Source organism: Pholcus phalangioides, unplaced genomic scaffold (genome assembly GCF_987345545.1).
Source record: "Pholcus phalangioides strain wild (caught in Gottingen) unplaced genomic scaffold, Ppha-v1.0 ptg000014l_1, whole genome shotgun sequence".
Lineage (NCBI taxonomy): Eukaryota > Metazoa > Arthropoda > Arachnida > Araneae > Pholcidae > Pholcus > Pholcus phalangioides.
Window position 1 is genome coordinate 27,599,544 of NW_028301607.1, and position 13,393 is coordinate 27,612,936.

The following is a 13,393-nucleotide window of genomic DNA, read 5'->3' on the forward strand; positions in this document are numbered from 1 at the left end:
TGAATGAACCAATGAATCAACGTACGGGTGAATGAACCAGTGAATGAATGAATGAATGAATGAACCAGTGAATGAACGAATGACCGAATGAATGAACGAATGACCGAATGAATGAACGAATGAATGAACCAGTGAATGAATGAACGAATGAATGAACCAGTGAATGAACGAATGAATGAACCAGTGAATGAATGAACGAATGAATGAACCAGTGAATGAACGAATGAATGAACCAGTGAATGAGCGATTGAGTGAGTGGATGAATGATCGAGTGAATGAGCAAGTGAGTGAATGAATGATCGAGTGAGCAAGTGAACAAGTTAGTGAATGAATGATCGAGTGAGCAAGTGAACAAGTTAGTGAATGAATGAGTGAACGAATGAGCAAACGAGTGAGCAAGAGGACAAACGAGCAATGTGCAAAGTGAGTGTGTATCAGGCTATTTATTGGCATGTTTGTTACAAGATGGTTATAAGTATTGCTCTGATTTAGAATTTTAATGTCATGGTTAAATTTTCCGTAAACCGGGAGTCAGTCCGAACCTCCAATTTGTTACAGCCAAAGTGTCGTTACGACCAAGTTTGACTGTGCATTTAAAACGGCACCTTTGCCATATTTTATAAAGAAATCTGTAATGACGTCACGCGTATAAATAAAATGAGAATTCACGATTAATGCAAGCTTTATATTGAACTTGATGTAAAACAAATACCATAACATAGACAACATATGCAATATAAAATAACAAGCAATGACCGTTATCCTAATATACGTCATATATACGTCATCGTGGGGGGGGGGGGAAAGACGAGGTGATGACGTCATACAAAATACATGGAGTTTCTCAAGGTGTCGATGACATTGATCTTCTCTATCATGCTCTGAGAGATGGTGCTCGAGAAGCTGTCGTCGTTGGTCGCGCAGCTGCCGTCGTCGCTGTCGTCCGTCTGGTACAGGTGCTGCCTGGCCCTGAATGCGGCCAGGTGGGCGTACATCACGGGAGCGGGCACCGACACGCTCTTCGTGCAGCGCGTGTACGTGTAGCACAGGTAGTAGGTCAGCTTCTGTATCTCGTCCGACGTGAACTCGTTGTCGTCGGCGAGCACTGTGTAGTGTGCGGGTCGGCTCGTCCCCTGGAGACCAAACTGGCTGCACAGGAAGAAGTCGAACCAGCACGGGTGAACGACCACCGTGTCGACCGTCGTGCCGGGAGGGACGTTCCTGGTCCTGCCCAACCCGTCACGGCCGTCGACGGGCTTGAACCGCGTGTGGTGACGCTTCTGGACGACGACGTAGGTTATGCCCGGCTCGTAGTCCGAACCAAGGGACTTGCAGGCCTCCCGCACCGACCTGATCTCGACGTCGCTGACGTGCGCGAACTGTCCCTCGCTGACGCCGTCCCTGTAGAACAGTATCTTCTCCGGTTTTTTTCCCCTTGTGTTCTTGTAGAAGGCTTTCATGACCTCCACCACCATCGACTTGAGGTCCTCGATTATCTCCACGGGCCTCCTGTTGTCGTCCACGCCGTTCTGTATCCTGCAGGTGACCGAGTATCGAGCCGGGTGGCTATCCAGGCTCCCGACGATGGCCGCTATGGACGGCTTGCGCCTATCCGAGGAACCGTAATGTGTGACGTCGGCGCCGATCACTATAACGGGCTTGCTGAAGATGGCCGGCTTCTGGTTCTGATTCAGGGAGCTGTTGACGCCTCCAAATTTCGCGTTTATCTTGAGGCACAGGTTGCTCAGCATGGACGGCTTCCTGGAAGCGATCTTGTCACTCTTCACGCACTGAGTAGTCAGCCCCAGCGACGTCTCGGCGACCTGCTTCACCTCCGGGTACAACGTCTTGCTCAACTTCGGGATGACCACGACCACCATGCAGTCTCCGTGGACGCTCTTCGCGAGGCTGAGGACGTTCTCAACCCTGTAATGACTCCCTTCCATGGGCTTTATTTCAGCCGGCTCTCTTATCTGGATGCCGAGGCCGATCGCCGTCGATACTAGGTCCCTGGCGAAGTTCTTGAGGTCCGTGGAGCTGCAGTCGTTGGAGAAGCTGATCAGGATCCACTTCTCGATGACGGCAGGTCTCATAAACTGCCTATTCCTCATGTCCCACTGGCCGTCTCTAGGCACCACCATCTGCCTGTCACTGAAGCAGACACCCGGAGCTTCGAGGACGCGGCCCTCGAGCTGCACGGGCCGGGTGTCGACGGTCAGCCCAAACGCCTGGCAACAGGGGTCCACGTCGAACTTCGCGTCCTTCACTATCTCGGCTATCCTCTGGAACCTGTCGTTAGGTTCCACAGAGGTGAACTTGATCATCTCCCTCTTCTGCTCGTCGGACAGCATCTTCTTGTACGGCTGACCCCCTACGATCTCGCAGGCCTCCAGGGGCAGGTAGACCTTCTTGGACTCCGGCTGCATCTGCAGGCAGGGGAAATGGCCGTACCTGAGACGAAAACCGTACTGCTTCTGGAAGTAGTCGGACACGGTGATGGTTTCCGCCACGCCGTCAGCTGACGTCAAGCTGAACGTCAGCCTCTTGGCGGGCTCCTTGGTCACCCTGAAGACCTTGTACTTCCTCTGCGCGCCTCTCAAGTAATTCGTCCGGACCCTCAGGTTCCTCAGGTTCTTGGTGAGGCGGATCACCTCGTAGTCGTCCAGCTGCGGCTTCCTGTCGAGGTCGGCTTTCCTCAACTTCAGGATCGTCGTGACGTAATCGAGTACCGGGCCCTCTACGTAGAAAGCGGTGGCGGAAATGTCTATGTTGATGGCGGCCCATTCCCCTATGCGCAGGCCCTGGTGATATCCGAACCATATCTCTTGTTTGCCCCCTATGAGACACCTGTTCTCGTCGGTGGGGGCGGAAAAGAAGGACCGTCCTATGGGTGTCAGTTTCAGGCACGGCGTGCAGCGCAGCACCGTCTCCACCGCCCCCAGGGATTCCCTTGGTATGGTGCTGGTCTTGCCGTCGAAGAATAGATGGATCGAGTCCAAGTTGATGGCGCACGAACGTCCGTCGGAGTTTCGTTTGCCACCGGTGGTGGCGTCGCCACACCCTCCCTTCTTGTGAACGGGTTTCATGGTGATTTTGTAAATGTCTCCGAGTTTCCTCTCGGGTGTTCGGCGACGTTCAGAAGGGCCTTGTTTGTCGAGCTCCTGGGGCTGTTGACTACCCAACGTCACCGTTTTCGTGAACGGTGCTTCTGTTATAGGGTGCCTGGTATAGATGTTCTTCTCCCCGTCGTAGGCGGGGCAGTATTGGGATAGCTCCGGTGAGGAGAACAACTCAGATATTATGAGCCGGTTGTGCTGGGTGTTCAGACACCTATATTTCTTCTCGTCACCTGGCGAAGAGCTCAGCCGGGGATCGGTGGCGTTGCCGGCCCTGGTCTTCGTGACCTCGACGTCATAGTGGTAGACGTTTCCGCTCGGTATGTTTATGCGGAACCAGTTGACGCACAGCATTATCTTCCTCCCAAGGATGCCCCGGTCGGGTCTCTTGGGCAGTTCGGATTCGACGCCGTGTTTGTAGCACATCTTCAGTCCGATGCTCTCCAGGTCGGCGGGATCTGCCGGCTGCGGTTTCTTCGGTGACAGGGTAAATGCCTGGGTGGGGCTCTCCTTTGGAGGTGAGATCGAGAAGTCCGCGGGGTCTGGCCACTGCGGTCTATTCGGCGACGGGGTGAACGGCCAGGTGGGGCCCTCCTTTGGGGGTGATATCAAGAAGTCGTTGTGGTCTGCCGGCTGCGATCTCTTCGGCGACGGGGTGGCCGGCCGGATGGGGCCCTCCTTTGGGGGTGATATCAAGAAGTCGTTGTGGTCTGCCGGCTGCGGCCTCTTCGGTGACGGAGTGTCCGGCCGGGTGGGGCTCTCTTTTGGAGGTGAGAGCGAGAAGTCGGCGGGGTCTGCCGGCTGCGGTCTCTTCGGCGACGAGGTGATCGACCAAGTGGGGATCTCCTTTGGAGGCGAGATCGAGAAGTCGTCGCCTATCCTCTCGGGAGCAGTGATTGGAGGACTGATAGTGAGTTGTTGCAGTTGCTGTTCGGGAGGAGGAAGACTTCGTTTGGACCTCCCCCTACCTCTGGACGAACGCTGGGCCGCTTCTGCTGGGACACCCGGTTGTGGTAGGTCTGGTACTACTTGCGGAGCTGCTCGTCCTCTTCCTCTCCCTAAAGAAATAAATAAGCTGTGATTATTATAGGGCAGGAGTTTCACGCCTTTTTTTTTTTCACTTTTGCGAAAACCTTCAATATTAATTTCGATGTGCTACGGGACACAAGAGAAAACTAGACGTACGGACACCCTAAATATGGGTCAACGTGCTGTTTCGACCGTCAAGACCCCCCCCCCCCCCACCTGAATGATTGCATTATTTTTGGCGAGTTCGATCCTTTATTTTTCGTCAAATGAAACATACAGTAGGGTAGACCGGGACTGGTTGGCTTAAGGGGTAGGTAGGTTGGCAATCACCAATCAGCTTCTGGTTTCCGTAAGAAATCTCTAATTGGAGTCGTTTCATGTGACATTCACTCTTATCCCGACCCTAGACAATTCATTTTAGTGCGATTCCAGCTGTGTTGGTGAAACTATAGAAGAATTTGTTTTTTCGATTTGGAAAGTAAACTTTTTCGCATTTCAATAATTTTTTTCTGTGGTGAAACATATGGGGAGATACTGTTACGATCTATACACGATAGATGGCACAATTTGTTCGATGGCTCTCAGAAATATCAAAATCTGTTGGTACCGGTTTCGGTATTGCGCAAAGGCATGCGATTGACGAAGAACTGGTGGAGGGTTGGACAGAAGCTTCCAGAAGGTTACGCCCATCCAAACAGTGGCGCCACAAACCCGGTACTATGAAATAGAAATTTGTGGAATGTTCTTTTTCTCGAAGTTTCGACCAGAGCTATGAATATGAGGCGACCGCAAGAGGGATGCTAGATTCGAGATTAGGGAGATTGGAGTCAGTTGTGATTGATCTTTGCGAGAACGTTGTTAGCTCTCTGATTAGCTTGTAAATTGCTGTTCTGTAAATAAATCTGTGTTTGTGCGTCGAACCGCTTTTTGTTTTGCTATATCGAAGTCTTGTGAAAAATTATCCGGAACAATATCGTTATTCCCGTTAGCATGGCCAAGGGTCGTTGACGTGATAAAGAAATGTACCGCGGGTCACTTCAGTGATCTGCAAATTTACCGCGGGTCACTTCAGTGATCTGCAATCTCAAAATGTGCCGCGGGCCGCTCAAGTGCTCTGTAACTCAGCCGCCAACCTCTTAAGTAGTGTGGAACTGCATCGCAGATCACTTGAGTTATTTGGTAATGTGCCTCATTTTTCCGAAACTAGATTTGAGGTTACAGGCAGCACACACACAAATGAGATATCTCCAAAAACCACATTTGGCCTGCGGGTCATGGCTTGAGCATGAACCTTTTGAAGAGTGTAAGCCACTTCATTGGTTTGGAAACGTCTCGAGGGCCACTTAAATGGAATGAAACCATGACACGGATTGTCAAAGTGATCTGGAACTGTGCCACGGGTCACTTAATTGATCTGTAAATGGGTCATGGATCACTTAAATCAGGGATTCTCAAACTTTTTCCTCCCGCGGCGCCACAGAGAAATTTCACGAAGAATCTCTTCGTAAAACATTTGTCAGAGCCACCGCGGCGCAGTTTCGGAAACCCGCCTTACATTATATGTAAATGTGCCACGTGTAATTAAAGTAATGTAATAATGTGTTACGGGCCCTGGGATTTCCTGGAACTGGACCGCTGGTCACCCAAGTTATCTGTAATGGGCTATACAAATCACTTAAGTGGTCAGTAAATTTTCCACGGGTCACCCAAGTTATCTGGGAATATACCGATTAGGTTTTGTGGTCACGACCACGTCAGATGAATCTGAGGGCCACATTTGGGCCGCGGGCTATGGGTTGAGTATGTATGTTCTAAATAAAGCTTAAACCAAGCACTTCGAACAGGGGGTGGGGGTGATTCCCCGAGGAAATCAGTGCTCATCGAGCACTTTAAATGTAACAAAAAACAAAAAAAAAATGTCAATTTACCTCTTCCTCGTTCTCCCAACATGATTCGTGTTGTTGATTATGGTGATGACGATCTTCGATAATTCGATAAGATAATCCTGCATATAATTAAAAATAATTATTATAACATAATTATCTCAAAAACTAATAGATTCCACCATAACAAATTGCCATATAACTCCAGACCGTAGCGAGAGGAGAAAAGACCAGTCTATTCCCCCCTCCCCTTCTCTCCAGCGTGGTCCAACCCTTCGGGGTAAAAAGGGCTTATATCCCTCATGGGACAGAGCCTGGGCCACGACTGGTCTTACAGTCTATTCCCCCTCCGAACTGTTAGGAAATGCCTGCCTTGTATGAAATAACACATAAGTCCAAATGCTCTGCCACTTTGGTCCCCCCTCCTCCTCCCCAAAAGAAATTTCGGCAGCTACGCCCCTGATTAAAATCCTCCAATAACGAGAATGGACTTTGATACGTCTCCGTCACATTACGTCACGCGATCCTTTTCTGTTTCTATGCTTTCAAGAACCTCGATCGAGGCGACGACTGAGTATCAAATCTTTCCCGTTTTGGCGTCTTCATCGCTACATTGGCTTATACCGCCAAGGAAGAACGAAACTCGACAATACCACTACCTCCTATATACAGTACATAGATTGTAGGAGGTAGTGGCAACTTGTGCCTGTATATAAGTATACCCCCTTTATATACAGGCACGCATACGCCATTTTGGTCCTGTTTGGCCCATATGATGCTCTTAAGACAGCCCTTAAGCTCACCATGACGAAGGTTGACCTGTGACGGGCGCACACTTTGAGAACCATTGCCCTAAGTGGGCTCCCTTTGGGGGAGCGATGATACTCTTATGGGTGCAATATAGGATCCTATGAGACCACATGGGAAAAGAAAGGAGCGATAAGAACATTTTTCGAGAAGGAAGGATGGTGGCGAAGAACAAAAAGTTTGGGTAAAGTTTCCTAAGCCTTTTGATGTCGCGGATCCACTGCAGTGAAGTTCACTGTACTACGGACCCCTCCTCGTAGCGTCAGAAAGTATATTTCAACATATCATAAGAAATTTAATTAATTACAATTTCACAGAACACAAAATGTGTCATTTATGCAATGGCAGTAAATGAAAATATGATCCCGCGGACCCCTTACAAAGTACTCACGGACTCCCGGGGATCCGTGGACCAAAGGTTGGAAAAAAGACAACCTGTTATAGATCATGCTGTGAAACGTCATCAGGATACCACACCCCCCCCCCTCACTCCTAGCTGTGCCTGGACGAGCCCATGAGTAAAGACGGCCCTGGTTGACACTGGTTCAGCCCATAGGTGCCAGAACCTAGAGGGATGAGGCCATTTGAGGCCCCCCCCCCAATAATTTCTGGAAAAAAAAACAATGCAATGCACCCCTCCCTCTTCTGTATACCGCTTGAATCCCGTATATACGGGACGACCAGCAACTTTCGCCCCCCCCCCCCAATGTCTTCTTCACGTAGGTGCATCTGCTGAAATGGATTTTTTTCCCCCACTATGAATAAATTTAGTAAGAAAGGCCCGGTCCAAAATGGTTCTGGAGTCACCCTCAATTACTGCACGGGGGGGGGGGGGGGGGGTGCTTCGGACCTGGAAAAAAATTGGCCATATTTAGAGGTGACTCAACAGAGAGGCTACGAGTGGGGAGAGAAATAAATACACATCAAATTGCACGGATAGTAAATAAAGCAGCGAAAATGTAGACTCACCTTTTTTGTCCAGTGCAGGTATCGTTTGTAAACTAATCTCAGCTCTCGTTTCGACGAATCTCTACGAGAAAAAAAATATATTCATCAACTAAATAATGAATTAATTCATTTAATTTCCAGGGTTTTTGTTTTGGAATTCTCGAGGTGAGAGAGATCGCGCTACGCCATGTTCCGACATGGAAGACAACAGCCTTTTGATCGGAATTCAACGAATATACAGGGTGTCCTGTAAGTGCTAATGAGGCGTTTATCTCATCAACCATCCGTCGTAGAGGCATGATTCCGCATCAGAAAATGCTCAAAAGCCGTTCAAAAATTACCCTGTACCAGTTCCAAGAGTGAAAATACAGTGTGTCGCAAAAATAAAAATTTAAGAAAAAAAATCTAAATTTTTATACGGTCCCCCTGTCCTCTTAACTTTCAATTAGAAAGTTGTTGCTCGGCATCTCCTGAGGCCTACAAAAAAAGTTCCATGTTATCAAGAGCAATATTCGCTGAGATATTCGAATTCAAACATCGGAGAGGAAAGCATAATTGAGGGGGAAGAAAGGAACGTTGTCCGTAAGTGTTTTCGCTGTTCTTTCATAACTTTTCCCCCGATTTGTGAATTAAAATATCTCAACGAATATTGAACTTAGAAACATGCCCGTGCTTTGCTAGTCTCACCTCAGAATCGGTATTTGCGCGGTTTTATTACTACTACAGGGGTGGGAAGTGACAAAGTCCATTTCGGAGCAGCAAAATTCAGGATTTGGAGCAGATATTTATAAATTGGAGCAGAGAAATTGACAAGAATATTTTCGTTAACTCCCACCCCTTTTCAAAATAAAACAACTGCACTGCCTTTTGTCTAGGCTGACCATATTTCTTCGAGAGAAATACGGGAAATCGGGATTCCAAATACGGGGAAATACGGGACATCGCCAATTATCGCCAAAAACGACGCCAAAACCAAACAAAGTTGCCAAATATTGTTGAGATTACGGATAATCACAATGGCGGGAAATGATGCATTACTACAAGCAGCAGTGGATTAAAATGTATTCCACGAAAAAAAAAACGTTCACCATGGCAAATGTGGGAGATTAATATTCTCATATAAAGTAGTAATTATCATAAAATAATTTCTGAGTTGAAAAATAATGTCAATTGACTTCAATAGAGAATAAAAATTCAAGCAGGCTTCGTGTAAAATACGGGGAAAACCGGGACATTTTTGTCAAAATACCGGGACTGTCCCGCGAAATACGGGATGTATGGTCACCCTACTTTTGTCATCAAACATCTTTTCATCAGCTTGTATTTTGTTTTTGATGTTTCAGGCTTTTGCCTCCTTGTTTGAAAGAGCGGCTGTGATAAAATATTTCCCACCAGTCTATTTCAGATGATTTTTGCTTACTGAGGGCACTATTTGCTGTCTAGAACAGAAGCAGTTCAAATGGGCTAAAATTTTTCCAGAAGTTTTCAATATTTTTATACTCGGAAAGAAATTGTTGCAAAATGGGAGAGAATTTCGGAAGAATCAACACGATGTTTGGCAATTCCGCACTCATTATTTAGCGAGATTGGTGATCTGCCACTCGTTATTTGGCGATATTGGCAATTTAACGCTCGTTATTCGGCAGTTTCTAAATTAGCATTTTTAATTCAGCGGACATACGATTTTTACTCCCGGAATGAAATTTTTTTTCACGAAACATCGGGATTTGACGCATTGGCGATCGACTACCGTAATTTCTGCTGCTTCCAGCAGCGACTTTTTTGAAAGCGGAAACTGACTCACATTTGCGCTTTAAAGGTGAAAGACCATTGCAAACCACCTTCAGATGCACGATCACAGATATTATCGGGATTTCACGATGGAAAGCCCGATAGTTTAAATAAGGCAATAGTTTAAGTGGAATAAAACGTCCTCTTCTCGGAAAGAATCGTTTCGCGGCAAGCAGGAAAAAAAAAATTTCCCGGCATACTGCAGCAAAAAACTATTTGGCGCAGAAAAATACGAAAATATACTATTGGAGCAGGATGGCGCAAGATGTTAATTTTGGCGCAGTGCGGCGCAATTGGCGCAGAGTTCCCACCCCTGCTACTATTGAACCTCGTTCATATTCCTCTGTGGAACCTCTAACGAATTGGTACATGCGTGCATGTGTAGTGAAACCTGACGTGAAGTTTGTTTCTGTGTAATGTTTGTTATATGTAGTGAGTGCTGCCATCTGCCTCCAGCTTTTCTAACTATGAGTGAAGTGAAATGATTGAATAATTTATCGTTGTAGGCCTGTTGCTCTCTGTGGCGAGACTTTTTTAATGGGGAGATTGAGGCTCGCATTTGTGCCTCGAAGTTGGGAACCACAGGAAACCAACTTCATCTTCCGCTCTTACATGTACATAGTAGAAAGACACATATGAGAAAAAAAATCATTAACAGGAGAATAGAAAGAAACTTCTCTAGGTAATATAGGATTACTATAAAGCTTTTCGCGATGGTGAAGAGAGAGAGGAAAAGAAACAGAGAACTTGTTTGAATTCATTCCACTGGTGTTTGAACGCAATATTACGTCTGTGACCGTAAAGGGGTTAAGTGATCTATAAATGTGTCGCCAACAGCTTGAGTGCTCTGTAACTGTATCACGGATTACTCAAGCTGTCTGTAACTGTGCCGAAGGCTCTCAAGTGATCTAGCAATGTTCCACGGTCCGCTCGGGCACTCGGAATCATACCAAGGGCCACTTATGTGCAAAAATGTGCTGCTTGGTTCATTCTTACGAAAGATCACGGGCCCCATCCGACGGCTATGGGTTGAGCATGTATGTGTTATCCTATCGACCGTCTTAACGCATGAGCCCATTTAGGCACGGTCCGGACGAGGGGGGCTTATGAAAATAAGTTCTGGTTCATATTTACGCATGCTAATTGGTACGCGATCATTTCTGGCCAAGTGGAGGGGGGGGGGGGGGAGATACAAGATGCTTTTGAGACAGCCCTGCTCACACCACCGTTCAAGTAATATTTAATAATTTGAAATTTCTGTGGGGATTAATCATTTAAAAATAAAAAGAAAGTGGTAACTTCCCTAATTATACATTTTAATGATAATTAAATATGTATTAACACTAAATTAATAGACTCCGATATAACGAATGAAAATGTGGGTTTTATCTGATTCGTTAATTCGGGGGCGGGGGTTCGACTGTATTAATGCATTAATATTTATTACATTACAAATTAAGTAACAATAACATGTGAATAATATAAAAATTCAGTAGAACCTCTCGATAATGGGCACCCATGGGACCAAAAATTGTGACCGCTAATGGCGAGGCACGATGTACAGTGGAACTCGTTTATACAACTTCCACATTTATACGACGTTTGTCTTCAGTCGCAATTGGTTACTTATAAATTTTAATGTTAAAATGCATGTGTTGCTGTGTGCACAAAAGAGAATACCGGTACGGTGATAATACATAATCACCAATTCCCTGGATAAAGAAAGTTTGATTAAATTTCAATACTTTTTACCTGCGATTATGCATAATTCCCAAATAAAGTTGAAAAGTCTGATGATGAATATGAAAACATTTATAACTTTTCTTCTCTTCATTAAACCAATTAATTATTTTTATCAGCACGTATTTTACAACAGAAAATAAAGTAAATGTGAAGAGAAAAAAAACAAAAACTATTATCAGTCTTATTATAATGACTTTCACATGTACCAACATACGCAAACAAAACCAACATTACCATTCGGCATCACCATCCCGAAGCATAGTTATGTTCAGTTAATCAAGTATAATTGACGGATTACCATATTTACCATACGAGTATGGGATTATATACATAATAACCGTTAAATATGATAAATTCTCAATTTATGAACAAAAATGAATGAATTAGAGTTTTAAAGAAAATTAAGTTTGGCGGATTTTGCTGGCGGATTTGGGAGTGAAATACATTAAAGCCTTATTCTACGAGACCGGGGATCAGAGAGGTGCCCGTTAGGAGAGCTTCTTCTGTAATTAGTGTACAATTAGCATAGCGAATAATTAGTGTTAGTGTAGTAATAAATAGTGTTTAATTAGAATGTTCTTAACAGGCCCGTCATTTGGGGGTGGCTTTTGAAAATACACTAAAAATGATATATATGTATATATACAAATATATATACATACATACATTGAGTACATGTCTTTGCTCCCCCCCCCCCCCCGGAAAAAGTTGAAATGACGGCCCTGGTTCTTAATAAAATTAATAAATATCAAAAATTAAATATGGTAAATATATATTTAATATATTTATAATAAATAATATGTGTATAAAAAAATGAAACATGGAACTCTCAAAGGGACGTCAACAGACCCCCCGGGTTCCAGCACATCTTTCGCTCCTCATAGAAACGAATCTTATACACCTCATGAGCGTAAGGGCTGCATCTTTCCAAGGTAAAATTAACCTTCTATACAATTTCAGTGAAATCTCGATACAACGATAAATCCCCCTAAAATTATGTTTTTCCAAGTCTTGTTTGGAAATGTCTATAGCAGGGCTCCCACTCAAAAAATTAGAAAAAGTAGGACGCCCCCTCGACCACACAATATAATCATTGCATAGTAAAAAAATCTATCAAACTATGTATTTTATTTTTAAAAAATTAAAAAAAATATATTAACTATCAAAAAACTATTTCAGTAACCTATAATATTGACTGGAGTCAAAACGTAATGACAGAAATAACTTGGTTACAAAAACAATTTGGGCCCAAAACAGGATACTTACTTTACCGCACACCAACTCTGGCCATATATCGCCATACAGCGATTTCCACAGAAGATATAAACATACATTAGATATAAAGAACTTATATAGCTAAAGTTATAAGGCTGGATTCGAACCCGTGGACCTTGACGGCAACCTTCATAGTGGAAGACGAGCATCTTACCACTGCACCACTCGGGAACAAAACAGAGTATTAGCAACCACAGATTTCGTCTTTCCTCATGATATAAATTACATTCTTTTTTGGAGTCTTCCACAATCCAGTCTATCAACTATCTTCTTCCATGACTAGCAAATTATGTAGACATGTAAGTTTAAGAATGATGCTGTTTGGAGCTTCACTTTCAAAAGCATAGTACAAATTGTGTGAATTACAAGGTCCAATGTAAATAATAAGTAAAGGTGAACCGGATGAATGATTCTACCGCTTTGTCCGTTCCTCCCTTTTTTAAAAGGATTTGTTTAAATGTTACTGTTCAATGCCAGTGTCATCGTTTTTGACAAATGAAGCACTTTCATTTCTAGCTCTTTGCAGAGCTTTGCAAATATTGTTTATGCCTCTGCATGCCCTGAAAATACAGAAGACAATTGGATGCTATTGGGTAGCATCAGAATCACCAAACCTAGAATAGGCCTATTTAACTAACTGCTTTATAATGCAAACTGTCGTTTCACCTATACACAAAATGTGGACTATGATATTGAATGATGAATATTGATTTTACTGTCCAAGACCATGAAGTACTAAATACAAAATTATTTTTTCCATCCAGACACAGAAGTTTTTAATGACTACTCTACTTGTTGAAC

The 13,393-nt window shown here is 44.6% G+C and overlaps 1 pseudogene; it reads right to left on the reverse strand.

The window, feature by feature from the left end:
* Positions 1 to 821: 821 nt before the first annotated feature.
* Positions 822 to 11,567, reverse strand: LOC149078389 (protein argonaute-2 pseudogene; annotated as a pseudogene).
* Positions 11,568 to 13,393: the final 1,826 nt, after the last annotated feature.